This window comes from Marmota monax, unplaced genomic scaffold (assembly GCF_021218885.2).
Source record: "Marmota monax isolate L192 unplaced genomic scaffold, Marmota_monax_Labrador192_F-V1.1 WCK01_AAM20220418_F8-fsc00988, whole genome shotgun sequence".
NCBI classification, from domain to species: domain Eukaryota; kingdom Metazoa; phylum Chordata; class Mammalia; order Rodentia; family Sciuridae; genus Marmota; species Marmota monax.
In genome coordinates, this window is record NW_026694884.1 from 34196 (window position 1) to 57760 (window position 23565).

Sequence of the window (23565 nt, forward strand, 5' to 3'; positions counted from 1 at the left end):
GAATCAGCCTCTTGGCCCTGTGTGAGGCTGTGGCTTAGATTCTCAGAACCTGATGGATCTAAAAAAAGAATCCATGTGTGCATCCAAAACCAAAATGTCCAAAAACATTCATTGTGGATGAAGTCTCTCGCCTTCCTCTGTAAGGTTCCTCAACTCCATCAAGTGAGAAGAGGGATCTTTTGTGTCAAATGAGTTCCTCAAAGCCCTGCAGAGGCTAGCCTATAGGTGCTTGGGATTTCTCATGACTCCAATTCACATAAAGAATCTAAATCCCACAGTTCTGAAATCCCACAGGCCTCAAGTTGTAGAAGCAGAGCAGTATATATGGCAGGCATATGTGAACACTCCAGATTCAAGGGAAGGGTGTCCAGGCAACCCTGACTTCTGGCAAATGAGGTGCAAGGGAGCTTATTTTGGACACTGTGTTGGTCTGTGCCCCTCATGGAAACCTCCAGCCAGAGGTTATGGTGAGTGTCTATATGGAAGAAGATGAGGGCCATGTGGGAGTGTTTGTTTTTAATTGTGGACATTTGTGTGGCGGTTGGAAGTGATGACTGGGTCCACCTGGGCTTGAACTCTGGTGTTATTCCCCTTAGAGAATGAGTTCTTGAAGTGAACTCAGAGAAGTATTGACATGAATTGTGTTGGGATTTTAGGAGGCCACGTATGAGAGTTGCCCTTGGAAACTGAGATCTAGGCCCAGGGTGGCTTTCCACAGAACACAGGGAATCTCAGCCAGGATATCACATGATTTTATTTTTAAAGACTTGGCAGCCATAGTAGAGAGTCAAAACACACATGGAGCTTACATTGTAGACCTCAATGGGCCTGGCTTCATGTGACCTTTTGGCCAATCTTTGGGAAGCCTTGCCTGCAAGTGTTCTCCAGAGCTTCCAGTGAAATGAGCTTCCTCAATATTTAATGGTTCCTGAATGAATTGAAACACACAGTGCCAACAACTTCATCCGTGAAAAATGGCTAGATAAATACCATGAATTTTTAGAATTTCCCGTGATCAGGTGGCACTGGAGAACCTTTGGATGTCCTGTTGCTCATCATGAGTATACCAGACAGTGCCTTGGTTGACTGGGTTTCAGGAAATTTTGTAGAACAGAGATGCCAGTAAGTTGGAGCCTGCTGAGTAGTGGGCCTAGAGCAGTGGTGGGCAGGTGTGTGATAAAACATCTGTGTTGGGGCCATGTGGATCTGCCATTGGCTTCCAAATGGCTTGTGACTGACATTTTGCAGCCAGCAGACCCTTATATGTAAAAGCATCTTGTTATATGGAGAGGTTTAAGGGCAATGTTCAGAATCAAGTTCATATGGTGAATGGGGCAAGCTCTGTGTGATAGAAGCCTGGTTGGTGCATTCTTCTGCAGATCCTGAACCACCACAAGTGACAGAACTCCCGCTAGCACTTTGCCCCAGTGGAACTCCTTGTATTTACTGAAGCAAATACCACACTCTCAGTGCAGCAGCAAGAAATACCACAAAAAGTGGAGGATGACAAAATGGCTTTACAGTCCACATGAGGAGACACTTAGCCCCCAGTGGCCACAGTTTACCTACAAAAAGAAATCCTAATACTTCTACAGTAACTGACCCAGTTTAACATCAATGCAAGTAGATCCCTATGGGACATGATGTATATTTTGATGTTAATTATTACTTAACACTGGTACATTACTATTTCTTCAATTTATGCCCATCATAGGACATATATTTCATCCACAATTTAGCAAATTATAGGCATTTGTTTCACTTTCAATCACTTCCTGCTTCAGAACACATGTATTCCTGCATGTTCCTTGAGTGGTGTTTTCATGAGACTTCTTTCCAAACACATTATTTTGAATTTCCATAATCACTTTTGAAGCAAAACTCACACACTCTTCATGATAAACCATAACCCTATTATTACCATTAGATGTATAACTCGTTGGAATGAATGTTTGTATATCAATATAAGATTTCCTGTATTTTTTCAGATATCAATTCCAACCATTATTTAAAGTTGGAACTAGTTATATTATTTATTCACAGTGTGGTCTATTCATGCATTATCTCTATATTCATAGACACATGGTACACCTATTTGTACCCCCAATACTAATTTATATGTCTTCAAAATATTGCTCCAAGAAATGGTGGAAGAAATACTCATGTCACCTGTTCTACATATACCTTTTATCACAGTAATATTCTGGACACAAAAAGCAAAGGTCACACTTATGATTGTACTAATGTAAAGGTTGTTCTAGCATCGGAGGAAGAGACAACCAAGAGACTGTCTCATGCAACCGTAAAGGGTTTATTGGGGGTCCAGCATGCTGGGTCTCAGAGCTCACTTGAATAGAGCAGAGAGCCCTTAGAACAGCTTAAGCAGAGCTTATATACTTAACTTGGAGAGGGCAGGGAGGGAAGTTTTTTGATTGATCAGGGCGAGTGGGTGGTCTGCGTGCAACCGGGTGAGGGAGTACTTTCTGAAGTTTGGCAGTTGGGGACAGCACATTCTGGGAACAAGATTAGCAAACAGTTCTCAAGATTTCAACAGTGTTTTGTTAAGCATACACAAAAACAGGAAGTGACAAATACCTATTTTATTAACCTTTCATTCCCCACTTCTTGTTCTAGTTACTTTTAATCATAAAAGTGATCATTGGGGGGTGTCACATTTTATGTCTGCTACTGGGGTATATTGTTGTATGATTTCCATAAGTTTAATTTGTCCAATTTGAGCTTGGAGAAAGGAAACTACAAGGTTGAGCAAACAGGGACCTACAGTTAGCAAAAATATGAGGATTATTAATGGACCGGCCAGGGCTGATAAAAGCATAGTTAACCAGGGGGACTGTGTGAACGAAGACTCTAACCACCCTTTTTGAGCCTCTCTCTCTCGTTGACGCTCTTCAAGGCATCTTCTCAATTTACTCATAGATTTTTTAACAACCAGTATGGTCGGCATAAAAAGAACATTCTTCCATCAATGCAGCACAAAAGCCCCCTTTTCTCATGAAGAGGAGGTCCAACCCTTGCCTGTTCTGTAAAACAACTTCAGAGAGAGATGTTAATTATTCCTGTAAAGCTGTGATTGAGGTTTTTAATATCTTTAAGCTTTGGTCTACTGCTGCTTCTAATTGGGTCATTTGTTGTGTCCCATGGACTAGGGCAGTGATTCCTGTGCCCACCGCTGTAGCAACTCCTATTCCTAATAGGATGGCTAAAGTGAGGGATACAGGTTCCCGGTAGAACCGGGTTGTATGCCCCCCCTATTTGATCTTTAAATGAACCTGCATCATTATACAGCACTCTGGGAAACATCTGCACCAGTACATACTTAATCACATCTGTTGACCATTTTATGAAAACATAAACAATGTTTAAGTATATAGAATTTTACTGTTGTAAGCATGGACAAGGCAAGGCACCTAAGATAGCATGGAAGACAGGGAAACAGTCCTATTTGGTTGCAACCTGATTTAGAAGTCATTGAGTCTGTTGTAATCAATTAATCCCCTGAACCCCAAGTTTAGGTAGTTTCAGAGTTTTGTACCCAACATGTATGGGAAGTGGCTCAGAAGATCACAGTCTGCAGAAGTTCACAAAAAGCAGTTTTTGTTTCTGTTTTTTTTTTCCTCTGTTCTGGGCAAGTTACATTTTTAAGGACACCTGGGACGGGGAGAGCTTTTTTCTTCTCTTGTTTTTTCTCCCTGCCAGCTGTTACCATGGAGCCCATTTGGTAACTTCTTTATCTTACAAATGTAGGCATCTCTGTGAAGCCCCAACTCAAGGCCAAGGGCCTTGTTCACATATTTTGTGAAAAACTAGTAAGGGGGTGTCTAGCTTAGGATTGCTGATTTTTTTAGCCAGTGGCCAAGTAGAACAGGCAACACAAAAAGAGGAATTTTATCTACATTGAACTCTTTTATAGGGACTCTTTTTCTGAAAGTCCTATAGTCAGCCATGGTGAAGACTTCTGGAGAAGGTCAGATAAGACTTTTCTGTGGGCCTGGTATAGAGGGGGAAGACAGGGACAGTGGGGGGGGGGTGAAAGCAGCTCCGTGGATATGAGTATGAGGAAAGAGAGATGTAAAAGAATAATGGGAAAGGGGTTTGGGATTTTCCTAGCAACAAAACTTGAGCAGTAGAACAGATAGAGCGGAGGGGAAGACAGGAGTGTGTATCCCAAAAAGCCTGTGAGGGACTTTAAATTATAAGTAACCTGTTTTCAGTGATGACAAAGCAACTGTAAAGACCATTTTCATTACATCTTGGATAGGGGTCTGAGGGCTCTCCTCAGCTGGTTTGAGGTTTGGGTTAGCTGGTAAGAGACCTGGTGGGACCCTGTGAGGGCAATGACAGGAGAAGAGAAGAGTGAGTGGGTGGATGGGTACCTCAGTACCTGCTACCTCAGCAAGGGGGCAATGGTCTGAGAACCGGCAGAGGTTTGGGTTTTTGATCTAGTAATTGGAGGGGAGAAATCAGGTTACTGAGGTGGGAGTGACAGCAGAGAGTCTGGAGCAGAAGGCTGAGGGTGAGGATCTATTGGAAAAGCATAGTTCAGGATGTGAGCGAAGGAAGGAAAAGGCCTCCACATAGGGGAATCTCCATTCACCCTTTTGAGCACTTGCAGAAGTTAAAAAGGTCACACAGAATTTGAGGATCTAGATACCCCTCTGGGGGCCATCAGTTTTGGTTGTCTAATTGGTAATATGGCCAATGCTGTGTACTGAATTTAATGAGGATTTTGGGTTCCACCAGGCACCCCCTGTATGCCCACATCCCCATGACTTACAGAAGAAGTTGGCTTTTCCCCCAGACAACCATGGCTGTTTGTGGCTTTGATAGTCGGCCGGGCAAACATAGTAATCTAGGCTATCCAACCTGCATCTGGCTCGCGTGTCCCTACATCTATAATGTTTGTTTCCATTATCTATGGTACGGAAGTGATTTAATGGAATTTTAGTGGGATCCCCTTCATCAGGGATATCCCAATAGGAGAGACCTATTGCCAGCTAACAAATGTCTGGGTGGAGAGATGGCCACCAGGTCCCTAAGGGGGCTGTATGCGAGATAGACCATACTTCTTGTTTAGTAGGATTTGTGATCAGCCATCGCTGGGGTCTACGTACTGCTCGAGATAATTACTTTCAAAATCAGTTTAAGGAAGCAAAACAAATATGAATTTATACTTTTATAATTAGGCAATTACTTTTAATAGGATTTTTAATGTTGGTTCAATGTATTGTATAGATAACTTGCTCTAAGCTTGAAGAAGTTTCAGAAATGTGATTGTTTTGCTTTCTTTTTTGAAATATAATTTTGCTGCCAATATGACTCTTGATTGACCGTCCCTTTTGAACCCTTTGGATGGCTCCATTATGTCTGATAAATCAGGTGTTAATTTGAATTTCCTTTGTATGTGATGAATAACTTTTCTTTTGATGTTTGTATTGTATTCTCTTTGTCTTTTAAAATTCTTACTGTGATGTGTCCGACTGTGGGAGTCTTAGTGTTTATCCTACTTGCTGTGCAGTTCTTGGACCTGTAATAATTTCATCAAGTCTAGAAAGGTTTTAGTCATTATTTCTTTAAACACTTTTCTGCTCCTTCTTCTTCCCCTCCTTCTAGAATTCCTGGTATATGTCTATTGGTGTGCTTAGTAGCTCACATTTCTCTAATGCTCTGTTCACTTTTCAACTTGCTGGTTGGGGTGATATACTTGACTGAGGCATACTTCAGGCTTTTGCTGTTTTTGGCTTGTTTGTTTATTTAGGGTGTGTAATTAGAGCCTCTCTCCCCTCCTCTGTGGGCTTGTGCTGGTCCTCAGAGAACACAGCCTTGGTCATCCTCATAGCCTTCTTGTAGGACAATGATGTCATCAGTGCTCTTCCATTGCCTAGTAATTGAAGTCTCTGCTAAGCTGCCTGAAATTCTAATTCTGGCCTTTCAAATCAATCTATGGAAGTTGCTTCAGAGTTTCTTCAAGCATGGCATGTGTGCCACTTCTGGTACATAACATGAGACTTGGTGGGACTTAAAACAAATAGCTATCAGATTGTTTATAATGTACCTCAGGAAATGATGCATTTTGTCCAAGGAACACATTCCTCATGGATGCATTCCTGCTGAGGGCCAAGCTGGTGAGCAGAACTGAGGTATTACTGGTCATTCCCAAACTGAGTGATCTGGAGGAATAGGAACAGATTGTGTCTTTGAAAATTATGAACCCACATCAAGTGAATTCCTTCTGGGATTGTTGGAGAGATGGAGAGATTGAGGGTATGGGCCACCAGCAGAGTTCCTCCTGCTCTCTTTTCAAAGCATTCAAAGCTCCATTGGGCTGTCTTTCCCAGTGGGAAATGAAAGTTGTTTATGATGCAAAGACGCTGCAGAGTCTGTGAACATGCCACACAGACAACTGAACTTTGGGAGACTTGGCCTGACAAGCCATTGGCTCAAGCCTCACAGGAACTTAAATCTTCATTAATCTTATTACTTTAGAAACACATACTGTGTTGCCAGGTACTAGAGCTGCAAAGATGATTAAGGCCTGACCCTTAGCCTCAATGCTCACGATTTAGAAATGTTCCTTTAAAGCTATGTACAAAGTGGTATGGGGACAGGAGAGTAATGGCTGTCAAGCAGTAGTGACTTCGTGAAGCAGGTGATGTTGGAGCTGTGTCTCAAGGGATGTGTAGAAGGCATCAAGTCATTTATAGTAAGAATTCTTGTAATTTCACCCTGGGGCTACTTTTCAGGCCAGCCAGAACCAGAGAATTATAGCCAGGATTCAACCAGCACTTCCCATGCTAGATTGATTCAGAGTCAATCAAGGGGTGGATTCTGGTGATTGACTGGGCCACCAAGTCCTGACCGAGTACCAGGCTTTCCTCTCTGACCCTGGTTGGGTTCTGGTTTCCTAGACCTCCCCAAATTTTTTTCCATGTGAGCATGGGTGTCCAGACTTCTCATGGCAGCAGGAAATAAGTCTTCCCTCTTCCAGATGTTCATCGTGGGCATCTCTGTGTCCTAGAGTAGGTAGTGGAGGCTATTCCTCTCCTTATTTTAAAATCTCAGAGATAAAAACTCTTAGCTTCTGATTTTAACAAGTTTAGTTTACAGTTAACACCATTTACACATTTACACCATTCTTTTTACAAAACTTTCTTTTCTTAAAAAAAAAAAATTCAGTTAGTTGTGGTGGTACACATCTGTGAATCCAGTGTCTTGGGAGGCTGAGGCAGGAGGATCACAATTTCAAAGGTAGCCTCAGCAACTTATAGACTTTGTCTCAGAATAAAAAATATATTTTAAAAAAGGTCTGGGGATGTGGTTGAGCACTCCTGAGTTCAATCCCCAGTACCTCCCCCAAAAATGTAGTTTCAAAACAAGTTTGAAAAACACAAATAATTCTATCCTTCCATATTCCTCTCCTTCTGAGACTATGCTAATCCTGCAAAATATTTGTCTTTTACATGAATGATTTATATATCCACCCTGAAGACTTAAGCTCAGGATCCCAACAGCTGTGCATGAACACATGGCACGTATGCTCCAGAGATACTTAACAGAAGACCTGGGCCCTGGTCCCAACCGTTCAGGATTTTAGCAGCACCATGTGCTGTGGGGCTCATCAGGTGGACACTCTGTCCTTCTAGGCATTTGAAACATAGGACTCATATATAAAACTGTAAGTGTAGAGGGTGCATTTTAAATGTTCCCTGTGAATGGATAAATGCTTAAATGAGGACATCTAATAGATAAGCACATGATAGTGTTTGCACCAAATCATAACTGTGGGCGTTGGTTGCTGGCATAGTCTTGATAAGGGGCACCATTTTGGTAGTGCTTGTCTAAAAAGGTAGAATTGAACTTTGCTGAATGCAATTTGGGCAGGGATTTCTTTAGAAGAAAAGGACTAGCTTTTTTTCTTTCTGTTTTTTCCTCTATAGAAGTGGCACAGCAGTGGAGGATGAAGGATAGAGAGTCTCTTTCAGCAGGAGATGTCATGGGCATCTCAAATTAAGGTGAGCAGCAGCCCCTTGTTGTGTGGATGGACTTAATGTAACCAGCAAGAGAGTGCACATGTGATTCCATCTAAGTAAAATTCTAGAGAATGCAGAGTGGTCTACAGTGGAGAAAGCTCACCAGCAGTTACATGGAGCCAGGAACTCAGGGAGTGATGGATGGAAAATAGGCATTCAGGGCAACAAGAATGTTCTGAGAATAGGGTGGTTTCATAGATACACACAGCATCAACTTTATAGACCTGTACCCTTTAAACATATGCACCATATTTATTATAAATTATATCTCAGCAAGGTTGGTTAAAGTTACCCATGTGTGAATTTAGGTCTTGCCTTTCCCCATCAGCCTATGGTCCTCTAAAGCCAAGGACACGTCTTCCTTGTGTGGGCTGCAACAAGGTGGCAAAGCACTGCACCCAGGAGGCCTCTGACACAGAGACCAGTGTGAACCCACACACTTCATCTCCCAGCTGTGATCACTGGAGAAGCAGCCTAACCTGGGCCACAGTTTTCTCATTCTTAACATCGGGACACAACACCTAATGTACAGAATATTTGGAGAGGGTAATTGTTATAATTCTAAGTAAATCTTTGAAAATAATTGTTATGTAATAAAAATATATGATAGCTATTTGGCAAAAACTCAAGGTAAAATAAATATTTTGGGATTTATTCTACCTTAGAGTGCACTTTGCTAAACAGTAATACATACAAAGTATTTAGATTTTAAATTGAGTATTATTTTTTACTGTTTTGATATGAAATTTTAATATATTCTGTGAATTTTATGAGAAACATATTACCTGATTCTGTCGTGTTCTTTCCTTCTAACGTAGTGGCACAGTTCTTGGGTTATAGAAGGTGTCACAAGGAAGAAGTTTAATGCACAAATTTTCCATGTCAGACTGATGGTCTGACAGTTTGGCAAACACAGAACATGGGTAATAGAGATTAATTTCCTGCTGCTTTCACAAATAGAAAAAAAATGAAGAAAATTATGTGTTCTCTGAACCACTGTGTAGAATGTACACACATACATCTCATAGGCTTTAATCTCAATCCTAGAAACAGCATTTTCTGTTAGGTTCTGTTTTCTTTACCCAAGAGACAATTCAGAAGTGTTAAGTTAATTGCTTGATGCTGTCCACTACCATGTACCAGAGTCAGGATTCAATACCTGTCATAATGGCAGGAACTTCCTGGCCTGTGCTGCACTGCCCTTCCCTGCTCTAGTCTTCTCTGCAATAGCTGAAAAATAAGGCAGAGTGTCCATTCACATGTATCTCCTCAGCTAGGGATGTATGCATGGGACAGATGACTCAAAGTTTTCACTGCAGCATGTTTCCACCAATGACCACAAAATTTCTCTGAATGTTGCTTTTGGGGCTGCAGATAATTTTTAGAAAGTGTGAATTTACAGATAAAGAATCCATGAGTAATACGGCCAATGGTAACTTGGTGAATCCATGGAGTGGGGAATTCTGTTATTTGTGTATCTGATATGGCCCCTGTAGGTCATCACATACACAAATGTTAGCACTCAATAAGATAAACAATATTTGAGCTGTTTTTGAGTTATACAAGGATGGAGAACATACATATATAAAGAGTATTTATATCTTATGAGAGATAAATGATAATAACATGCAGAATTGCTAAGGTCATTCATTCTGTTACATTTTTAGTTAATGAATGAATTAATTATTTTTCCATGTAATTATAGATCAATTCCTGAAATACTGGGCAGGGTTAAGTCTGCATGTACTCTGAAAGGATGCAGAGTCATTGCATTATTATTTTAATTTGAATATCAGAAAAAACCCTCATATTTTGCAAGGATGATGTGTTCCTGGTAGTGGGATGTGGATCAGAGTGAACTGAAGTGGAATTAGTTGTGGGTGGAAAGCCATTGACAAAGAAGAACCAGAATTTTCCATAAATGTAGGAGAGTTGAGATCTGTACTCTAGGAAGTAGAATTGGGAAAGTCCCAGCAATAGGTAACAGCTAGTTGTACCAGGGAAAAGGTGAGGGCAGAATGGAAATTTCTAGTGTGTGCCCTGCAGCCTTCTGATTGGCAGGGAACCTCATTCTCTGGAGATGGGCTGAATGGCATGGACAGATTACATTCTTTTTCTTGCTCCAGAGGAAAGGTTCTTCTTGAACTTCAACTTGCCCCAGAACAGTGGTCCCATGGGTAGAGGGATTGCTCTGTAATGGGACATCTGTTACCATTCCTAAGTATCTAAGTGGATTACAGCCAGGCTAAACTTTGTGTCATCATCATGGGATTTATAAGAGCATGACACTCCATTCCATTTTTCTGCTCTAAATGGAAATTGTATTCTGATTGCTCCCTTTACAATACTGGGCAAAATAATACAGATTCAAGTACCTTAATCATGCCCACTCAAACTGCTGATTTTCTTTGCTATTCATTTTTTCCTTTTTAAAAAAGTAAAGCAGAGAAGATGGGAAAATATTTTTTTCTCAAATTTGAAGAATAAAAAGAGATGCCCTCTCAGCTCAAACTGGGATTTTGAGGCTGAGAAATACATTAGTTATCACTATATATTATCATCTTTATTAAAAAGTTAATTTGTCCTAATCAGTTACACATGACAGTAGAACACATGGTTTATACCTTCTCATTCTTCTGGTTGTACATGATGTAGAGTTATACAAGTCATATAATCATTTATGCACATAGGGTTATAAAGTCTGATATATTGTACTATCCTTCTTGCCCCTACACCCGCTATCCTTTTTACTCGCCCTGTATAATCCAAAGTACTTCCATTCTTCCCTAGCTCCTTATTGTGAATTAGCATCCACATATCAGAGAAAACATTCAACCTTTGTTTTTTGGGGATTGGCTTATTTTGCTTAGCATGACATTTTATAGTTCCATCAATTTACCAGGAAATACCATAATTTCATTCTTTGTTAAGCTGAAAAATATTCCATTATGTCTCTATACCACAATTTCTTTATCCATTAATCCATTTAAGGGCACCTAGGTGGCTTCCATATATGATTAAGATTTGTTCTATTATAATATTGATGTGTCTGCATCACTGTAATATGCTGATTTTAAGTCCTTTGGGGATAAACTGAGGATTGGGATAGCTGGGTCAAATGGTGGTTCCATTCCAAGTTTTCTGAGGAATCTCCATACTGCTTTTCATAGTGGTTGCACCAATTTGCAGCCCAACCAGGAATGTATGAGTGTACCTTTTTCCACACACCCTTGCCAAAATTTATTGTTGCTTATATTCTTGATAATTGCCAGCATCATCATTTAAAAACAGAATTATTTTAACTTTACAAATTCATGGGTACTATGTGATAATCTGATGCTTATATATAGAATATAATGTTCAAATCAGGGCAGTTAACATTTTCACCTCAAACATTTCAAACTTTAAATTAACACAATAATTATACATATTTATGTGCTACCGTGTAATATTTCAATAGATGTGTACAGTGTGTACTGATCAAATCAGGATAAATAATATTTCTGTTCCTCTCATTCCTCATAATTGGGGCCTTTGAGCTCTTCTCTGATTAGACATAAAACAAGTGAATTATTGCAAAGAATTGTCTGCCGACATTTTTGAAGAGTACCAGAACTTATCACTTCTAGGTACTGTTTTGGTACACATTATCTAAAGTCCCACTACCCCTTCCCTCAACACTTCCCAGCCTCTAGTATTACTGTTATACATTTAGATTGACTTTTAAAGAAACACACATATAAGAACATGCAGAATTTGACTTTTGAAAATATAATACCCTTCAATTCCATCCATTTTGCTGTAAGTGATAGAATGTCATTCTTTTTTTAAAAAATAAATATTTATTTTTAGTTGTAGTTGAACACAATACCTTTATTACATTTATTTACTTTTATGTGGCACTATGTATTTAACTCAGGGTCTCATATGCACGAGGTGAGTGCTCTACTGCTGAGTCACAAGCCCAGACCTAGAAAGCCATTCTTCTATGGCTGAATAATATTTTATTATAAACAACTGTGTGTATATAGCACAGTATCTTTATCCATTCCTCCACTAATGGGCATCTGGGTTTATTCCATATCAGTTATTGTGAACAGTGCAGCCATGAACATGGGTGGCAAGTATCTCATTTCCTTTGGAGATATACCCAGAAGTGCAGATCAACTTTTAGTTTCTTGAAGAAGCTCCATCTCTTCTCCATATGGCAGTGTTAGTTTGCATTCCCATCAATAATGTATGAGAGTTCCCTCTAAACCACATCCCTGCCAGAATTTGTTTTCTTTTTGGTAATAGTGATTCTATATAGGGTGAGAGAGTGTATTTTAATTTTTTTGCCATGATGGCTAAGTAAGTTGAGTGCTGTTTTTTTTTTTTTTCTTTTTCATGAATTTCTTGGCCATTTGAATTTACCCCTTTAAAAGCAGACATGCAGACCAGTGGTACACAACAGAGTCAGAAATAACCCTGTGTACTTACAGTCAAATCATTCTCAACAGAGGTGCCAAAAACATGTCTTGGAGAAAGGAGAGTGACTTGGATAAATAGTGCTGGAAAAACTGGATATTCAAAAGGGGGAGATTTAAATTTGAACTCTATTTCTCACGATGAAAATCAGCTTGAGGACTGGGGTTGTAGGTCAATGGAGAGCACTTGCCCGGCCTGTGGGAGGCCCTGGTTTCCATCTCCAGTGACACAAAACCTCAAAAACAAAAATAAATGGCAATGAGAACAGAATGGTCAGAAACTCAAATGTAAGACTTGAAACTCTGAAACCACAAGGAAACCAGAAGAAATACCTTGTTACATTGGTATAGGCAATGACATTTTTCATAGTTCCCCAAAAGTACAAGGAATAAAAGTAAAAAGTTATCAATAGGATTATTCAAACTAAGAAGTTTCTGTAAAGCAAATTTGCCATAGAGGGAAGAGACAGGCTGCAAAATAGGAGAAACTATTTTGCACACTATTAATGTGACAAAGAGTTACTATGTGGAATATACAGGAACTTAAAACACTCAATATCAAGAATCACATCAGCCACATCATCAACAAAAATTACTCCACAAATAACCCACTGTGTTGCTGGGGAAGATTTGCTTTGCTCACAAGAGCAGATCCTGGAGAGACGGGGACTTAGCTAGACCCAATTGCTCTCTGGGAACCTCTGTGCATTGCTTTGTGTACCAGGGTTACCCATCCAGGGTCACTGTGATTTCTGTTGATCTTCTAGTTAGTGACTTAAGTGAAATACACTTACAGATTCCCTAACATGATACTGATGTTGTGAAGTGGAAATGCCAAAAGTTCTTCTCTATGACTGGGATGGAGGTAAGAGTTTGGTTTCTATCCATGCTCAACTACTGCACCTATAAACATGGCTACTGGGTAGTGGGAGGCCACCACTTCCTCCTCAGGGAGCACATTTATAATGGTACCATTTTGCATGGGAAGGTGTTAACTTGTCTCAAATGACTTGGAGATTTTCTCTGGGTGTGGAAGATGGGATTTCTGATGTCACTCTTGAGCCACTCCCCTAATGATCCTTAGCAGGCAGATGGGGTTCTGGTCTGAGGCTTGGAGGAGAGGTCTGAGCTGCAGCTCCAGATCCAGGTGAAGAGTGGAGGAAGGGAAGTGACAGGTTTCAGTTGGTGGCTTGTCAAACTGGCTGTTTGGAGGAATCACTGGTTGAGTTGTGAGCCTTGCCAGAAGTCCCAGCCTGACATAAACTTTTAAGAAAACATCTCTGCCAATTTTAACCAAGACTGATTTTTGGAATTTTGACTTTTGGAACTTCAAGAAAATAAACTTATTTTAACCTTTAAAGGAAGTAGTCAGTGGGGCTGGGTTTTGGCTCAGTGGTAGACCACTTTTCTAACATGTGCAGTGGGCTGGGTTTGATCCCCAGAACCCCCATGAAAATAAATAAAATAAAGCCATTGTGTCCAACTACAATTTTTATGAAAGTAATCTGTAACCTTTAGCCAATTATATCATATTGCTAGCATCAGTTTCTTCATCTGCAAAATGAGATCATGACCCATTTGCAGTTTTGTGAATTGATGCTTTATTTTCTGATGTGTCTTCATGACATGATGCCTACTCTTTCCTTTTTGCTCTTCTATACATTTTCATGTTGGGCTAGGAGAGCAAGGCAGTAATACTTTATTTGCTTATCCTGAAGATGTAAATTGAAATGAAGGCTAATATTGCCTAAGTCTGAATCTGCGAATGGATCAATTAAAGGGGGTGCCTCCAAATGCTGAGTCAAAAGACCAGGCTAAAGTGCTACATTCTTACCACTATTCTGCAAAATTATAGTTTAATGGAGCAAAAATAATTGCATCTATGTTTCTAGCACATTTTATGAGTGCTTTGCCTCATGGATTTACGAGGAGTTTAATCTAGTGCAAACCTCTCTTGGTTTTTCAGAAGATCCTCTTTATGGCTTGAGTTAAATATGTTTTTATGTGACAAAGTCTTTTTGTGCATCTTCTAATATGGTGCGAGAGTGAAATAAATTGCACCTTGGGTTTGATTACTGGTGGTTTGAGTTAATGGGAAAAGGTAAGATGAAGGAAAACCACATTGCAAGGTTATATGATTTTATTAAATTATATTTACAGGTTTACTTGACACAATTTTATACCAAAATGGTTTTTCTGGCATCTGTTTATCAGTATTTGCCACTTATTAGTGCCTGCAAATTACCTTTTATGGGAATCGTGTACTTACAGTCATACTGGTGTCTAATATACCAGAGCTCTCAAAGCTCACGTGATTTGCTGTTGTTAGGTTTTGCTTGTGTTTTTCTGGCTGGTGCACCTCCTGGTTCTCTCTCTTTCCCAAAAGTTTCAAACAATGATGACTCCATTTTTGTGAATGGGAAGGAAATGAAGAGCAAAATGGAGAGGCTGTAGTTGTGGCTCAGTGGTAGAGCACTTGCATAATATGCATGAGGCACTGGGTTTGATCCCCAGCACCACATAAAAACGAACAAATAAAATAAAGGTATTGTGTCCATCTACAACTAAAAAAATATTAATAACAAAAGAGTAAGGTGGACATGATAGTGAACTTCACCTAAAAGCAACCTGGGAGGTGGAGGTCAATGTCTTGGTACCCAAACTCCTCTTGCAGATTGAGATCTCAGACACAAAGCTGAGCCAGATCAAGGGCTAGAGGATTCTGGTGGCTTCCAACAGAAGGTGAGGAGCACAACACAGTGGGTTACAGTGGTCTGTGCTTGAGGTTCAGATAAATCTGACCTGGGACTCACTCATACTTTAATATTAACACCTCCTAGAGTACTTGTGGTGATGCAGTGAGATGACAGATGCACCTGGCATGAGACTTGGCTTTGGCAATAGCTGTTTTCCATCCACGTCTCATTCCTGTTCATTTCTGTGTTCCTCTTTCTCAGTCCTATGCTAGTGGATGTTGGCCATTTTTCATGCACACATTGCAAAGATTAAGACTGTGAGCTCTGGAATGAGGCTTCATGAGTTTAAACCCTGGTTTTTCCACTTAAAGCTCTGTGAACTTTTGGCTTCACCTGTCCATTCCTCAGCTTATTTGGCTAAATAGAAGATAATAATATTACTGAAAAGATGTCCCAATAATTCAATGACATAATGCCCAGTAGACAAAATTCTAAAGATGAACTGCTTGCTCTCTAAGAATCCCATCTCCTGCTTCACCAGTCAAACATTGATCTGATAGTGTGGTGTGGGGACTTCACAGAAATATCTACAAACAACTTATCAATCTTATGGAGAGTACCCTCATGGTCCAGATGAATCAGATAACCCATTTGAGAGCAGAACATTCTCTTTATTCTCATGGCCACACCATGCAGCCTATGGCCTAGAGGCTGGGTCCGAGAGTTTCCTTACCTTCTTCCACTTTATTTACTTAGTTTCTCACTTTCACTGTATGAGACACCAGTGTTGGTATGCAAGAGTTTGGGCAGGCTTAAAAGTCATCCATTAGCCTGAAGAAAGAAGGAGCCCTGGACTAGAAGTCCTATCACTACACAGCAACTGGGTGGTCCCTGCAGCAAGACATTAGAAACAGAAATTCTTTCTAGCTCATTAACAGCAATCAAGAGGGCTTCTTCTAAACTCACACTGCCATGATGTACATCAACATTAGCCTTCTGAAGACAGACATTGGCAGTGATAGAGAAAACTTACACACCTTACTCTTTGGCAAATACTTTTCCCATAAGTCTCAGAAATTGACTCTATTCATTAAGTTCATCTTGATTAACCTCTGGAAATAGGAAAACTTCCTCCTATATCTGATCAGGAGCTAGGCAAGTAGCTCAGTGTTGAATCTGTACATAGCATGCAGAAGGACCCTAAATTTGATCCCAGCACCAATAATTATTTTAAATATTTATTAAAAATTTAATTTTAAGCAACTTCCCATTATGGTACTATCATAAGGATAAGAAAAACATTATACTGGATTCCCCATCTGGCCCCAGGACATGACTCATGGGTGTCAAAGCTAATCTCACAAGTGCTACAGACACAGAAATTGGGTCAGATTCCACCTTCCACCTCCATCTCCCTCCCACACAGGCAGATCTACTCCTGATTTCTGAGAGCTTCCCCATCCATAAAAAGTCATGAGGCCAGGCCCATGAACAAAGAGCTTCTAGATGCCCTGGTCTAGTCCCTGTTTGATGCTTACTAATTGTGTGCTCATTGTCAAATCCCAGCACACCTTGGGGATTTTATTTTCTCTCCTATATAATGCAGATCACCTTTACCCAAGGACCTTAGGAGGATGTCAGAGCAGAGTAAATGCAAAATCCTCCCACAGGGGACAGCACACAATGGTCAACAGGATCATCCCCTAGAGCTGCTGACCCACCACGAACAGCAGCTCCCTGAGCTGAGTGTGTGAGGGACTGAGTCAAGAGACAATGCCTGAATTCAACCTGGGTTGACTCAGTCCTGAGATGTGTGACATGGACAATTCACAAATCATCTCTCAGTGAAGTTTCTCTTCTATTACATATGATTCTGCTCATGCAAAATTCCAGCTATGATACTCAGAAACACTCAGAAGTCTCAAAATAAGAAGGAGCTATTTTTACAGATTGTATCTCTCTGCCCTTATCCACAATCAGGACCTGGAGAGCTTAGCTAACACCTCTTGATTCATTCCAGTCTGTGGCCTGAACTTCTCTGGCCTACTGTGCTTCATTCTCCAATTAGCAGTCACCACAGCATGAAGATGTTGCTTTTAATCTATGGCTATTGAGTAGTAATGGCTCATGAGCTGGTGGTTCAGTAGCCATGTCTCTCCCCTTGGCACCTCTCACCAAGTGTCCCAGGAAGGTCTTCCGAGGTGTTTTTAAGCTTCCTCACACCCTTTGAACCCCAAACCAACAATTTCCGTACAATGTGCCCAAATATGCTTTCTCTAGCCCAGGACAACAGGCTTCTGGGTCAGGCTCTAGCCACAAATGACAGTGGATTTAAAGGAGTTACTGACTGCACCCACCACAACCCCATTGTCAAGATGGTCTAGAAGAAAACATGCAGGTGATTCCTATTACTGTAGCCACTTAGAACAAAGGTGTCCCTTTGAAGAATGCAACAAACATTTAAAGCCTCCTGGGTCACCTGGGTTTTGGGCAATAGGCTGTGAGAGAGAAACCTGACTCTGATACTAGTGGGCAGAGGAAGTGTGAAAAGTGAGTGGCTGGCACCTAGATAGACTTCAGCCTCCATCAATGTGTAACTACTACCTCAGGGAGGGAGATCATGGGCACAAGGTAGAAATGCCTATCTGGCAACAATTGCTAAGACTCAGCCCCATAAGTTACAGCACAAATATGGTATACTGAGTAACTCCAAGGGCACTGCATTCTGTAGGGTCAAGGTCAAGACAGCCTGGTTGGAAGGCTGAATCTCATGCCTGGAGAAACTCCTTTTCAATTCCAGATACTGCAATCAAAGCTCTCAGTGAACTGGAGGGCATACAGGTGGGATGGAAGTGAAATTCTCTAAAATTAGGGCTTTGAGGTGCCCTAGAAAACAATCACAATGCAGGGATATGGAGTGAGTTAAGGGCCTGGTGTCAGGACTCAATGCCCTAGCTTCAGAGGTCATTTAAACTCTCTGCATCTTAGACACTAGAGGTGCTGCCATGGAGTTGGTTAGAATAGCTAAGAGGAAAGGGATCCCCCAAGGGATGCAGATGTCAAGATCTGCCCCCTTTCATACTTTTCTCCCCACCAGGAAACATTCTGCAAAGAGGTCAGCTGCCAGGCAGGAACTTAGGAACACTTGTGATTGCAGGTGGAAAGCTGCTCACTGGTAACTTCACTTGAAGTTGTTTCTTTGTTTCAGAAACTGATCTTTGGAAAAGGCCTGGAAGAACCAGCTTTAAACAGTCAAAGATACACAGCTCCTTTTCTAAGTCACACAGAAAAAACTTTGCTCACACTAACTCATTTAATGCTGAATTATCTCCCCTAAATGCAGTGCATCTGCCATTCATTTGGTTTGGTACTGGGAACAGAAGCCAGGGGTGCTTTATCACTGAGCTACATTTTGTGGTACATATTTCTCAGAACAAAGGAAAGAGAATATGATGCCATCTCTATCATTGTGAGCCCGTCAGAAATGAGTTTTGAACATTCTTGCTAATTTGTAGTATAGAAATAGAATGCCCAAACAGGAATGTGTATTAACTTATTTGAAGACAAAGGCTAGTATGTAAAATGAAACTAACCAGCATATATAAGGGATCATTCCTACACTAAATGCTCATCCTTTGGGTAAGAATCCACTGAGGCTGGATACACACAAATAAACACTGCTTCCTATTGAATACTCTGGTTTGAGAATCCCATGCAACATTTTATTCTGTTTTGCTTGTTGCAAAAACTCACTTATCTTATCCTTCTCATTGGATATATATATATATATATATATATATATATATATATATATATATATATATATATATATATATATATAAATAATGACCAGTTTTCTTAGAAGTATTTACATACTGTGAGAAGTAAAAAAGAACACAGGAGGTTTTCTATGGCAATAATTCATATGGCTTCTATAGAAACTGTGAACAGGCCTGGAGATGTAGCTCAGTGCTAGAGGTATTGCTCTGCATGTACTAGGCCTTGAAATATAACCATCAACCCTGCAAGAAAATAAAATGGAGAAAGAAGGAAGGAAGGGAGGAAAAAAGGAAGGAAGGAAGGAAGAAAAAAGATAAGGGACAGGAGGGGAGAGAAAGGAATAAATAATTAAAACAAAAGACAAATGGTACAAATCCAAATATATGATATACTAGATCTTTAAAATTTTTACAGAGCTTTAGAATTTTAGTGACATCAAACTGGGTGATATTATGCCATTACAGAATGGCACATAATAAGTTCTGCCTTGGCCTGGCCTAAAACAAACCAACAGGTGGGTGACCTGGAGAGATCTCCTCCCTGGCTTGATTGAGACAGGTTTGAACCTGTGCTGCCTCAGGATGTACAGCATAGTGAAGGGGCCATGACTTCTCTGACAGACGGTGTGAGTGCACTAGACCCCTGGGAGCCCATGACCAGGGCTTTTCATGCCCATGCCTGAAGCACTCCCAACCCCCTGCTGGTTCACAATGGTCTGCTCCACTGCCTGGTACAGGTTTGCTCCTGACCAAAGACCTGTGTGTCCACAGCCTGTTGAGGTGTGGCTGGGCATGGTGTGGTTGTGGAGGGAATAGCCAAAGTAGTGTTAGCATGATGAAGGATCAACAGCTGCTCCTCAGCCATAGTTTGGGGTGGTCCTGGAAGAAGTAAGCAGGGTTGTGGTGTGCGTTGTCTGAATAAATGGAAACACATCCTAGTCCTTATGGCTGTCCATGGGAGTTGTTGATATGTTCAGCTATTGGATGTTTTGTTGTTCTCTTGTTTTTGTGGAGAAGTTATCAGGATGTGAGAAGCAGGTGTTATGTCAGAAGAGGAAAAAAAGCTTGCTCTAAACTTTTCTGGACTATTTGAGGAAAAATGTAAACTACTTGGAAAAGTTAGTCTTGTTCAAAAAGTATATGAAGGCTTAGAGTCATCTTTAAATGATGCCATTTTGGAGAAGGAGTCGATAGAAGCAGAAACTTTGGAGACCATATATGAAAACCTGGATAGGTCCATATCTAAACTTGAGGATGAAATACTCTTTCTAGAAAACAAGCTAAAAGTAGAGAAAACTAAGCATTTTCAACAGGGTGAATTGATGGTGGGTATATTAAAAATATTTAAGTCCCTAGAAGATGAATCTAAATCCCTTAAATCTCAAGCTAAAATAACCTTAAGAATATTTAAAATGAATAAAGAAGCAGTTAGAGTAGCAATAAAAGAGTCTTTGAATGAAAATTCCCAACTTCAGGAAAGTCAGAAATAGCTTTACAAGAAGTTGAGGTAAGGAAAGAGAGAGTGAATGGCCTCAATAAACAGAAAATGACATTTGAACACTCTAAAGTACATACAGAACACGTTCTAAGAGATAAAGAAAATCACATTAAATCTCTGACTGAACACTTTCCACAGATTAAAGATTGGGTTCCTGTGCCTGCAAAAGTCCTAACTAATGATGGTAACTTGGAGTTGGAAATGGAGAGTGAATCAGAAATTGATGATCACATAGAACATCAGCCAAAAGGGGCTTTGAAAAAACTAGTATATGTTGTAATGTTTAAGGCCACTTTTATAACTTTAGAAAGAGAAAGAAATCAAATTTATACTTTATTATCTGTAGTAATTGAAACAAAGGAAGATGTTATTGGACATATTAAAAATCTTAAGACAAAATAAGCATCTTTGCAAGCAGAAAATACAGTTTGAACGTGAGAATCAGAATTCTCAGCAGAAACTTAAAGTCATGATGGAACTATATCAAGAAAATGTAATGGAACTCCAAAGGAAATTAATAGGAGAGGAAAATTTCTAGTTATAGCAAGAGGAGAAACTTTCAAAAGTGTAAGAAAAGATCAGCCATACAACTAAACCACTGGAGCCTATAGAAATCAAGCCAAAGATCTTGAAGAAAAATTGGAGAGAACCATTCATTTCTATCAGGGGCATGTTATGTACTATGAGAAAAATGAACATGTTAATGAGTTGTCAGCTCAAAATCCTAAAAGATACCTCAATTATTTTAGCAAACAAAATGCTCACAACAAACAAAAATTAACTGAATTGGAATTCAAATTTAAACTTTCAGAAAAAGATTAATCTACCCTTGATGTTTCAAATACAGCTCTGGCAGAGAGCATTCCCCAAATGGTCCCTCACCATTGGGTCAACCTTCATCTGAAGTGAAAGATTCTCTTTTGGAAAAGAAGGGTCCACTCAGACTCTCTTCTTTGGTGCCAGTGGGAGAAGGAAGAGGCTCAAGGGGCCCAGAGAATTCTCTGGACCATCCAACTAGCAATGAAAGAAGAGAAGCAAACTGTGATATGTTAACTGATCCTCAGAGAGCACCTTCTGACACTGAGCCCCTGGCACCTCTATGTCAACAGGCCCATAGGATAATGATCCCTCCACCAGGCCAACCATATTCTTATCCACAGCTTCCTCTACAAAGGCAAGGTGGATATTATTCTAATTATGGCCAACCATATTCTTATCCACAGCTTCCTCTACAAAGGCAAGGTGGATATTATTCTAATTATGTTAGACCATCTGTATCAGCAGATTTCAAACGTTCCACTATGATGCCTTTGGATCAAATGGATGGGCCTCCATCTTCAGATATGGAGTCCAGTAGAAATGATACCAAAGTCGATCTTGGTGATTCCAATGTGCCTGATTCATCACTCTCTGCAGAAAATGAAGCAACTGGCTCTGGCTTTGTTTTCTCACCTTTCCATCCAATCAAACATCCATTTTTTCCTGTGGATCCAAGTAGTCAGTTCATGAGAAGAGGACCTTTTTTTCCTCCACCTCCTCCAGGAAACATGTATGGATCATCTCAAGAATATTTTTCACTGGGCCCACCACCCCCTCTATTCTTAATGGGACCATGGTGATTTCCTCATTATATGCCTCTACCTCCCACCCCAGCATTTTGAAAGTAGAAGTGAATTCCATTCAGGGTTGAGTCCACCATCAAATGAACCTGGTACTGCACATCCAGAAACACAACAAAAAATATGACAATATTTATTTATCTGCCTTCAAATTAATTTATTTCTCATTTTTAGTTTAAGTAACTGCTTTATTTTAAGTGATTATACTTTTGATCCAATTGAAGCTTAATGGAAATATAATTTTTAGGACAGTATTTTGTAAATAAAGATGGTTTAAATATGAATCTTATGAGTAAATTATTTTCATTTTATCTTATTCTAGAGATTATAACATTTAATTTGATTAATGCACTATTATATTAGCAATAAATGGAGTTTTATACATGTAATCTTGCAGTTGGGGTAATTTTAAACATCAAACAAATGCTGTCCCTTTATTCAAAAACATATTTACTGTGGTTGTAGCAAATGTGAAAGAACCTTTAGGCTTAATAAAATATTTTAATTGATTTAAATTTTGTTTAGCTTTGATAATAAAAATCAGCTAGTTTTCCTGTAAAAAAGAATACTCTAGAGAATATTAAGAGTTAATCAGAAAACACAACTAAATATGTCATGGAAATAGGAGATTTCAAATATAAAAAATTTCAGTTCTCAGAAAACTTGCAGAATTGGAAACCATAATTTAAGTTCACTCTGTTCCTATTTTCCTTTACATCTTCTTTATTTTATACCCATTTTGCTGTGGTTCACTGATATGGGGAGTGTTCTACTCTTTGTTTGGTTTTCAGAGAGATATTTCTAAAATATAAATGAATTATTAGGACACTGAAGTTAAGAAACAAAGACATAACTCCAAGTGTTATTGTTAGATTCAATAGTCATAAAATGACTCTGCTAATCTAACATAAATGTTTGAAGTCCTTAATCTCAATTTCTATATTATTGCAAATAAATAACAATTTACAAAACTGCACCAGTCCTGAGAGGACACTTTGAGCAATGTTTCCCTGATAGAGACCAAGAAAGAACATTTATTAAAAATACCCTAATTAAGAATTATTGGTTATTTTTTTTCAAGTGTTAAATATGCTCTTTAGATTTTTGTAAAGAGTATACATTTACGTTCAATATAAATGTAGATATAATTTTCTTCTTAAATATAAGAAACAGCTTTATCATAACTGATATCCAGTGAAGACTTTCAATGATACTTGAGCCCATGATTTATTTAAATGAGAAAAGAAAATTGGGCATCAAAAAGGAACCTCTACAAGTTCAATAAATCTAATCTGTTTTCCCTCAAGAGTAACACTGGTTGTTAAATCAATCCTATAATTTTTACTTTCCAGCATAAAACATTAGTCACTCTAAATGAGTGGAAGACAAGTCTACATTCATGATCTAATAAAATGGACTGATGATTCCCCCACTGGTGTTAATCCAGAATTACTTCTGC

The 23565-nt window shown here is 39.5% G+C and overlaps 1 pseudogene; it reads left to right on the top strand.

The window, feature by feature from the left end:
• The window catches only part of LOC124080734 (cTAGE family member 2-like), a 39410-nt pseudogene extending 17304 nt beyond the window's left edge, over positions 1–22106 (top strand).
• Positions 22107–23565: the final 1459 nt, after the last annotated feature.